The following is a 10,615-nucleotide window of genomic DNA, read 5'->3' as shown; positions in this document are numbered from 1 at the left end:
AAAAGCAACTGAGTCAGCAAGTTTGTGTGTGGTGGTTCGGTCCCACCCCCCATCATTCTTGGTAAGGATCCCAGTATGGTTCTTTACAGAATACATATTGCAGCAACGAAGCGGAGCAGCTCTGTTTACCCATAGCCTGTCAGAAAGAACTGAAATGGGGAAAATGCTTATCTGCAAGATTATGGCTACATTTTTTTTCTCTTAACAGATACAAATAGTCGTCTAACTCATTATTTCAATCAGGCGATTGCTTTATCTAGTATGTGCTATTATGTATTAGAGGGCTAAGAGTCCCAAATTCAGGTCCATACTACACAGGGAGTATCACTAATGATGTTCCTTTCCTCAGTGGTAAGAACAGTGAACTCCCTTTTTTCTCCTTCAGCCTTATTTGGGACATTTCTTTCATGTCTCCATGCCTCATAATCTTGTATTTCTCAACATGATAACCAACATAATCAAGAAGAGTAAGAAAGGTCAATCACCTGTGTTTCTAATATTGTTATACTACATATACATCATCAGACTGCACCTACTACTGCATCTCTGTGCAAACACTGATCACTTCCATGCACCAGACTTCTACTGCACTCAGAAGATCCTTGGTAAAGCTAAACAGGAGTAAATCCACAAAGATCTAAGCAGTCTTTGTACAGAGCAAGAAACCCTCTATAATACCAGCTAAAGAAGAAAAGCATCTGAGCTTCACAACAACGTCTTAACCCACAGAAAGCTTTGTTTTCAAGATGCTAGCTCCCATTCTGCAAACTGAGTTTGTAGGCCTCACCATCAGCTGTTTCGGAGAATGTTTAATGATCTTTTCAGGTACTCATTCAGGCTTATGTGGTGTTCTTTCATATGGCTTTTATTTTTTAAGATTACTTCTAAAACAAACTAGTCTTTTTGTAAGAAAAGACTGATGGACAAGTCCTATGCACTTAATATAAGGAGTGCATACACACATTTTTTTAAACCAAGTAACTGATATTTCAGTTTGCTTAACCAGCAAAATGATGGAAATGTGGACATTTTCATGAAGAGTTACTGTTTGCTTTTCCTTTAAAGATTAACACTTCCTGTCAATAGATGTGTGTAGATAAACTTGCTTGCCACAAATCTGTTTGAAAATAAGAGTAACTTGCAAAAACTGCGTCTCTTTCATTTCCCAGAAACCCTTATGACTGTAATGCTAGAGGAAAAGGTATATGTGTATGTATACATGTGTATGTGTGCCTAAAACAACAAGAGGAGATTAAATATTGGCTAAGAAGATATGCAAAAAAAATTCCAAGAAAGAGCGGGTGGTAACATCGATGGCATGTATTTTCAGAAATGTTTGCACTTTAGCTTTAGTAACACCAAGCAAACTGCATTTGATAAGAAAGGGCATATACAAAGCTAGGTTAAATGTGAAACAGATACAAATTTTTTCTCTCATCTCACCTTAATCTTTGGCCTTTTCAGCAAAGAAAGCAGTGCATACTGGTTTAAATTCCACAGGTATCTTGTTGTGGGTATCTTAATTTATTTCTTTTCCCCCCCTTCTATTTTGATATTTGATTCCTGCGGCATCTTATTTGCCTGCATAAGCCTCCTGTTATATATGCATTGAGTAAACAAACTTCAAACAATTCCAAATTAATCATCTTTATTTACCTGGGGAGACTGGTTCTATGTTGCTGCATGTCCTTCTGAGGCATAATTCAAACCACACTTCACCCTTAATTAAGATTTTGAGAGATTAAAAGTCATAATACTTAGCATTTGTGTTTTGTTTTCTGTACTTAAAGTGTGTTTAAACACAAACTACAAGGTCGGTTTCACTCGCACGTGCACACACAGAATCGTGCTGTGTATAAAATTTACGCATAGTTCAGTCGTTTACACCCAAGGGAATGATCTAGAATTAGTCAGGTAGAAGGTCAATAACGTCTGTTGCTTTGCTAATTAAGTTACATGAGCGCCTAAAGCTTTCATGCTGCCATGTATCAGCCATCTCGGCTGGCTGTCTTGGTACCTACCTCTTCCTTATGATTAAATCAGATTCATAAATATTCCCATGTTCTCTACAAGATTTGTATGATGTAGGTATACTCAGAGTGCCTCTACCACACAGCCAAAGCATGTAAATTCCACACAGAGCATGGGGGCCGCAATGACTTTTATTCCAAAAGAGCAGAAAAGAGAAACCCAAGACAGAGAGACCATGTTTTTAATTAAATTGATTATTGGTGAGAACATTTATCACAGAACTGGGACACTTAATTTTTTTTCCCTTTCTACTAAAGATGTTCAAATTTATATCTTCCAGAGTATCCAAATTATGTATCTAGAGATGAGGCTTGGTTACGTTTTCTACCTGTGCTGCAAGGAATGACATCGGAAAGAAAAAAATAAAAGACACTGTTTTATGTAATGCTCATGTCATAAAAATATAATTGATATTACCGAATGTATTTTCAGTCATGAAACAAACTCATCTTCGGCATGTACTCCAATGAGTGATATAATGAAACTGTTCTCAAGGCTTGAAATAATAATTGTCTTTGTTACAAATATCCAACCTTGGGATATTTACAGTACCTCGGGAACCTCTACAGATGACTCTTCCGCTGGTCATTTTGCTGTCACGTCTGATATAAGCATCAGGGCACAGAAGAAGCACTGAAAGAGGAACATGCCCTACTACTTAACTGTTTGCTTCCATGACAGATATTGAGGGGTAGGTATGGGAAGTACAGTCAGAAGAAAAAGGTTGCTATTATATTTTAGAAAAACAGAGAAATATTAATGGAAACAACAGGTTAATGTCCATTGTAATACAGTAGATGGAACATTTTGTCTGTCTTGATTCCGAAGGGGCAATATACACCCAAAACATTTCTGGGTGTATATTGTATTATTGCATTGTATTATATCCCAGTACTCCATTATATCCCAGCACTCCACCTGGAGTCCTGCATCCAGCTCTGGAGCCCTCAGCACAAGAAGGACATGGAGCTGTTGGAGTGGGGCCAGAGGAGGCCACAAAAACACTCCGAGGGCTGGAGCACCTCTCCTACGAGGACAGGCTGAGAGAGCTGGGGTTGTTCAGCCTGGGGAAGAGAAGGCTGCGGGGAGACCTTATTGTGGCCTTACAGCGCTTAAAGGGGGACTATGGGAAAGATGGGGACAGTCTCTTTAGCAAGGCCTGTTGCGATAGGACAAGGGGTGATGGTTTTAAACTAAAGGAGGGGAGGTTTAGACTTGATACAAGGAAGAAAATTTTTTACTGTGAGGGTGGTGAAGCACTGGCCCAGGCTGCCCAGAGAGGTGGTCGATGCCCCATCCCTGGAAACACTCAAGGCCAGGCTGGACGGGGCTCTGAGCAACCTGGTGTGGTTGAAGATGTCCCTGCTCACTGCAGGGGGGTTGGACTAGATGGGCTCTAAAGGTCCCTTGAACCCAAACCACTCCGTGATTCTGTACAGCAAACTTGCAATTAGATGGACACAAAGTCCACGCTACTAAAGGCCAGCCAACGTCTGGGTGACAGGTGCTGAGACGTTAAACATAGTATATGGTGAGAAGAAGAGATGGACTATGAGATAGATAATAATAAACTGAGATCTTTCTATTTACTCTAAGTTATGTCTGAAAATGTGTTACTGGTTAAGCTATCATGACAATAAGTTTGTCATTTAATAACTTGTGTTATATGTAGTGTTTTTAATTTTGTATTGTCAGTCATCAGATCTAATGGAAGACACTGAAAACACTGAAATCTTCAGAGGAGGTGGACTTTAAGGGATGACTGAGGGAACAATACACTTGGAAAAGGTAAGCAGGCAGGAAGTAAAAGCTGTCTTTTATGGGAAATAACACATGTATATTGTGCCAGAGTGAGATACTGAGATGCACAGCGGAGACAAAACATGGACTTCTGAGGAAACACACGTAGAAGAAAATCAGGAAAAGGCAGATAGGAAACCTCTTTTTTGTGTGTGAAATTTTCCGCCACCCTCTGCTGTAGTTATTAGGGCAAGGTCTTAATTTAAACTGCTAGAGAAAAAGACTAACCTCAGAGATAGAAAAGTGTGTTAGAACAGTAATAGTTTGTGTGTCTCAAAGAACATGTTTTTCTTTTCTTCTGCTTCTTTCATTCTACATGGGCAATAAAGACTTCGGTGACTCTGGAGCGAACATTTCTTCAAACTTTAATCGTGTATGTGGCTAGTGAATGTCACTGGATAAACCAATCCTAGAGTAAAATAAATTCTGTGGTGTTTTTACCAAAAAGAGAATTTCATTCAGCTATATTCATGTTTTACAATAATTTATTAACTTTCATAAAGAGTAGTCCTGATCGTCATCAAGAAGTTGTGCTTCATATTTAGTGCTGGAAAGATAGCTGCGCTACACTTCTGAAATAACTGAAAGAACAGTAACAGAATAAGAAATACAGCACTTGTCAGGTGGTGAGGTACTCAAACATGTATTTAGCATTCTGGATATCTCAGTTTTGTATTTTTATTTCTAGAAACTATATTGTGAAATTATTTCACATTCTAGAAATACAGTTTTCTTTTGTTAATGCATTTGCTTTTAGTTGATTTTCTTTCAAGTTAGAGCACCAGTAAGTGAGCTTACAAATGTTTTTCTGCATGTTCTCTGTATTAGTAGCAGCGTTGTCTGAAGCATTTACCTAATAGCAGTTAATAAAGCCTCTCTTTTGAAACATGATTTTGCCCGTTAATGCTTCATTCTGCGTAAGAAAATATTTAAAGCTAGACACAGCAATATTTTTTCTGTTGTTAGAATCAGAAGCTCTTAATCTTTTAAGTGGGTCAACCATCCGGTGAGACTTAGTCACATGTGCTTTAAATTAGTCAAGTGCTTAATTGGCGTGCTGGATGTTTGCCTGTATAAATACAGCTGCTTGATCCAAGAGATACCTTGATACAATAGATGTCATTTTATATGTTCTAATTCTGTAGAAAGAAGTGAATCCTAAATGAACTAGTTTTTCAAACCAATTGAATTTTCAGAAACTTAAAGGCAATTAAAGGTGTTGGCTGGCAGCAGGACTGGAAAATCAGGTTATTATTTTATTGCCAGTAAAAATCAAATACGTGCTTTTGAATATTTTGGATATATGTCCGTAGCTAAATGCATCAATACAGCTCTAGACTGATATACAGAGATTATTCATACAATTCATTAATATGTCAATAAAATGAACTAAACTGAAGCTGCTACTTTGGATGCATGAGCAGAATTTGTTTGCCCATTATATAGGTTCTGTGATCTGTAAGCAGAAGAAAGAAGAGTTTGATGCTGTGCTGAAAAATATCAGCGTAATATTTCAGATTAAAACACAGAATTCCACGCTGCAAGTGGGAAGGTGTAACTGAGGCATGCTTTGTTAGAGGTCTACAGAATGTGAAGTGAACAAAAGAGATTGCATATATGTGTAACACTGTCAACACTGCTTTATCATCTGGGCATTCCGTTTTGAAAGAAAAACCCTAATTAGTGGCATTTTGAGTGCATGACTGACGTTTAGGTTGCGAGGTGAATAACACCAGTAATGACGAGTTTAGGCACAGTTCATACTTCAACTTTCAGTTCGTTTTGGTACTAAAACAATGTTAAAATTTGTCCTCTGATCACACGTTGTTCTTTACAGCGGTGATTTCTGAATTCTCCTGTGAATGCAGTGTCACTGTTACGACTGGAAGAGACGATACTGTGATCGTAGGGAGCTTATGGAGAAAAAACCCAAACCAACCAGCCAGTGGAATGGCAACAAACGAGATGGATTTGCTGTAACCACAGCAAACGCAGACCCTGGGAAACAAGGAAGGACAAAGAAGGTATGTTGCATTTGTAAGGTATGAAAACAGAAAATGTCACAATCTTTGAAATCAGTAGGCAAGTAGCTAGAAATTCTCCATGCATGATGTAGTCACTACGTCAAAACTGTTAAACCTGAGAGATTTAAGTTAGGCTTCTAGGCAGTGTTTAGGTACCTAAAGAAAGGCTGGATTGATATTTTCTATTTCTATCTATCTATTCTATTCAAGTAAGTTTTGAAAGATGTGACGCTCTGCAAGCAGAGATACATCAAAGACTATTACAATGCATGTGACAATCGTAATAGGTACACGTGATATTTGTATGCTAGAGTATCAGTAGCATTTTACATATATAATAATCCAGTGTGCTGACTTGATGGGTCAGTTTCCCATGGAACCACCTCGAGGTAATTGTTGCAAATTCCCAGAGATCCCAGAGACTGCCTGCCAGGATCCCAGTAAGATAATAATATTTTTTAAGTTTAACATGGCGTGTAGCTTAATATGTTTTCTCTTTCACTTTTTTTCATCCTGAAAATACAAATACATTTTCAAGTATTTAATGGAAGCAAGCTCATCACTGATTCATTTTCATTGTCTTTAAGCTAGCTGATTAATAGTTGCTGAACATAACTCAGATTTTTAAAGATCATTTCAATGAATAGTGAAATAAATGCAGTTTTAAAAATCTGCTTTATTATAGAAGAAGAAGTGTGGCAGTCTCTTTAGTTGCCCTGTTTAAGAGGGATAACAGCAATAGATGTAAGACTTGAGGTTTGCCCCTTGAGATGGTCACGAACACAACCAAGGGAATAATTAATTAATCCTAGGGTACTAGCACACTGATTAGTATTGTTTGAATTGATAGGAGTTGTAGGTTCTCGGTACCTTTGAAAACCTGTTTTTATTTTGGTGTGAATATTTTAGGCTTTTTTTTTTCACTTTAAGTGGCTGTCATTCTCAGTATATTTTTCATTCTCAGTATATTTTACATCATAATAGGGGGCATCTAAGGATGGAATGCTGGCAAAAAGTCTGCATACCATCTGCTTACATATCTTAATTTTGACAATAAGAAAGACTACAAAAAATTCTGGGGTCTTATGAGATTCGAAGAATCAAGGGACACAGTCAGCGTGAAATACAGCACTGTTAGTAGCATATTAGATAAATACAAAACAGCTCTTCTAGCCTGGAATAATTGGTCCACCACGGGGCCTGCCATATGGCCAGCAGCTTGCTGACGCCCTTTGCCCCAGCTGCCTCGTGTAATGGCAGCATTTGAGTTGTTGTTGTTCCAGTCATTCTGATAAAAATCAGTTTTTCACACTGACTAGTTATGTATCATTATAGGTTGCAACGATGACCATTATTTTGTTTAAGACTTACACAATTGCCAGGGGCTACTTCTGATTTCTGCTGAAGTAGAATGAAAGGCCTGGATGACTGTTTTGACCGCAGGTAGATGCGTGGAAAATAAACGGAGCAGAATTTTTTCCATGCATTTAGGTATGACTATTCTTAAAGCTGAAGTTCTCTTTGCTACGTTTGACCTCATTTTTCTAAGGTTTTCTCTTCATAGAAAACCCATTGCCTCAAATAGGTAAGCTGAAATTACGGAAGCATCTAATATACTAAAAAAGGCAAATTAATTGTGTGACTACAGTAGTCTTTACAGCATTTAGTCAGGCATTGGGATCACTTTTAGACATCCTAAAAGTTCTGGTTTTTACATGTATGGAGAACTATGTTTTTTAAATGTGCGCCTGCTTTACAAAAGTTGCTAGAAGAGAGAATAGTTATTCTGACGTATCAGCACAGAACTTGGCTGTTTCCTGACAACAAAGAGGTTGTGAAACTTATCTGGAAACTGTAACAGAGAATTAGTTTGTTGGGTTTTTTTCTGGAGGTTGATCGTGAGTTCCCAGGTTAATTATATTGAAATAGTTCTTTCTAGCTACTGATTCCCCCCTGCACCCTGCCTGGCCATTTACCAGATATTTGTAAGAGGTTTAGAAGCCATTTACGTTGCCAAGAACCTTATCATGTAGGGATAAAAATGAAATACAGATCATATCTTACAAACCATCACAGTTAGAAACAGGCTAAAACCTTCTAAAAAGGTCGACAGTGATCTATCAGCATTCCTATCCAGCTTTGTTTATGCGCATTCCTTATTTTTGTTGGGCTAAGAGCAGCGTTTCTTCTGTGTTTGAACACCACAGTTGGGTCTTGATCCACAATGTGGGCTTCTAAACAATTTTAAGAGGAATACACATTTTCACTGAATATGCTGCCTTCATTTTTTCAATACTTCTAGTCTAAAAATGTTTGATAAATGTAAATTAGGCCAAGTTTTGACCACCAACTACTTGCGATTGACCAACAGTGAAAAAAGCTATTTTTCAATAGTGCTCTGGTTGTCATAGTATTTGGTTGAGGAGGTTAACAGGTTTTTATTTTATTTTATTTTATTTTGTTATTAGTATGGGAGGGGGTCTCTTTATTTGTTTTTACAGTGTGCTAATACCTCTTCTGTTCGGTATTCTTATTCATATATTTTCCTAAAATCTGAAAATAGGTTTCGAGATACAGAAGGTTGAGGTACCTTAATTTTCTGCCTGCATGGCAGATTCCAGAGGCTTTTCACCGTCTTCTTCCGTATTGATGTTTTTGCTCCTTTTTCTGATCGCCTGTCATAGGGATTGTAACCAATATAACCTGTTCACAAAAGGCTCCATTGTACCTGAAAGTTAACTGCCAAATGTATTCCAATGGATTGGAGACAGAACGCAGTCTTTCCCTCTGTATTTTAATACATTTCAATGACGAGGCTTTTGTTGTGACTGAGTTCTAATGACTTATCCTATGACATCCACCCACCATTCTTCATTTAATTTAATTCTTTTGTCAGCATCTGATACATCTCTGATTCATCATTTCATTGAGCACTGATGGATCCCATGATTCCTAACCCTGGTACTAGCCCCTCTTTCACTGAATCATACAGACTATTCTTATATTTTTTCTCATGACCAGTTACTGAGATGTGCTCTGCAAAGAACATTATACAGCACTGCAATATTTCCATTACAGATGATGTGTCACAGGTATGCCTTCCCAATGACGTAGGTGGAAAAAAAGGGAGCGGGTAATTACCTACCCATTGCTTACAGCATATGCTTCATCCTGAGCGGCAATAACAAATTGGCCTGTGTCAGCGGTCTCCTTGTTGGAAAAATATTCCTGGGTTATATGATAACAAGGAACCCTGTGTCATAACTGGAATTAGGTATATAAGAAGGTGGACGGTGTTATGTTTATTAAGGCTGTGCGTTGACTTGGTGGTTCGTGAGCCAATAGTGCTAATTAACAACTCAGCTACATGTGCATGTATGGAACTGATGATGAATTTTGGAACCTTATATTGTGATTGTTTCCCTACCGCTTTTCACATGATTTTACTTTTTGGGTTGGATGTATGCATGCTTTGCTGCTGTAGCAAAAACACTGGGGTATGGTCATTCAGCATCTTCACGAGAATGGCGAGATGGTTCATTTGCATTAAAAATAGGAACAAGCAGACTGAAAAGGCATGAACAGTGCATTACGTGAGGTACTTTTTGACCATCATATAAACTCAGAAATTCCATTCATTAGTACACTCACTCGAGCAACTAGTGTGAAACTACAAATACCTGCTCCAGCTACGTTTATGGTTGGACACAATGGTCTGAAGGGTCTTTTCCAACCTAAATGATTCTATGAGTCTAAGGATTTTTCTTAAAATTTTTAATATGGGCAATATAATTTGGTGGTGAGTACTAGAATACTAGTTACTGTGCTGTTATGATGTTATGTAGAGTAAAAAGGTTTCTTTGAAACTGTGTTACAGAGTCTTTGAGAGAGAAACAAAGATTTTACCTCTCTCAAACTTTCATGTTTCAGTGGCCTACTAGTGTTACAAAGCTTTGTTTTCTGCTTTGTTTTTCATAAAAATGCCAATATTAATGGACATGCTAGGCAAGTTATATAGCAGTTTTCACATTTGCCTTATAAATTTTAGATGTAATTTTATTAAAACTTCTGCCTAATTTTGGGCAATCACTCATTTATTTACTAAATTAGCATTATATTGGCTTTGAGGTATTCAAACAATATGAAGTATGGCTCAAACTGAAAAATCTATAAGATTATCTTCTAGGTTTATGTGCAGGTAGGCAAAGTTTTTAGTATCTACTGGGAATGGCTCAAATCTCTTGAGTGTATCAGAGAAACCAGAGAAAAGAAAATCAGGGGTCACAAAGTAAAAAGATAGGATGTTCTCAGTGAAGAGAGAATTCTGCAACTGAAGACATTGTTTGTTGTGGGTTTTCCCCCCCTTATTCTAACACCTTTGGCATTCTTTTAGTAATTATTTTGTTGCTGGAAGTACTGATTCATTGTAGTTTCTCCCACAAATGTGTCTGAACTTTTCTCTCCTACCTTCCAGATAAGCACTATGGCAGTAGTACTGCGGCACTCTGTCTGTCTCACTCGCTTGCCCTTTGCTGCTATGCTGGCTCAATATGTTATTATTGATTCACTTACCGAACCGGAACAGCAAGTAGTTGGTGGCTAAAATGGTTTCATGGAATATGGGAAGAATCAAGTTCAAATGCTAGAGTTAGACAAGACTTGAAAAGAGCCGTGTGTGCCAGATGACTGCTCTAGTCCTTTGTTGTGCTGAGGGTTCCCTGCATGCATCTGCACCGTCGTTTTGCAAAGCTCTCTCACTC

The 10,615-nt window shown here is 37.9% G+C and overlaps 1 long non-coding RNA gene across 1 annotated transcript; it reads left to right on the top strand.

Moving 5' to 3' along the window:
- The first annotated feature begins 2,632 nt into the window (after positions 1-2,632).
- Positions 2,633-5,796, top strand: LOC142058007 (uncharacterized). The gene is made up of 3 exons (XR_012660838.1): positions 2,633-2,722; positions 3,727-3,819; positions 5,669-5,796. It is a non-coding gene; the product is annotated as an uncharacterized LOC142058007 (long non-coding RNA).
- The last annotated feature ends 4,819 nt before the right edge of the window (positions 5,797-10,615 follow it).

The sequence above is a fragment of the Phalacrocorax aristotelis genome, chromosome 5 (genome assembly GCF_949628215.1).
Source record: "Phalacrocorax aristotelis chromosome 5, bGulAri2.1, whole genome shotgun sequence".
Classification (NCBI taxonomy): Eukaryota; Metazoa; Chordata; class Aves; order Suliformes; family Phalacrocoracidae; genus Phalacrocorax; species Phalacrocorax aristotelis.
This window is presented reverse-complemented; position numbering and strand designations above follow the sequence as displayed.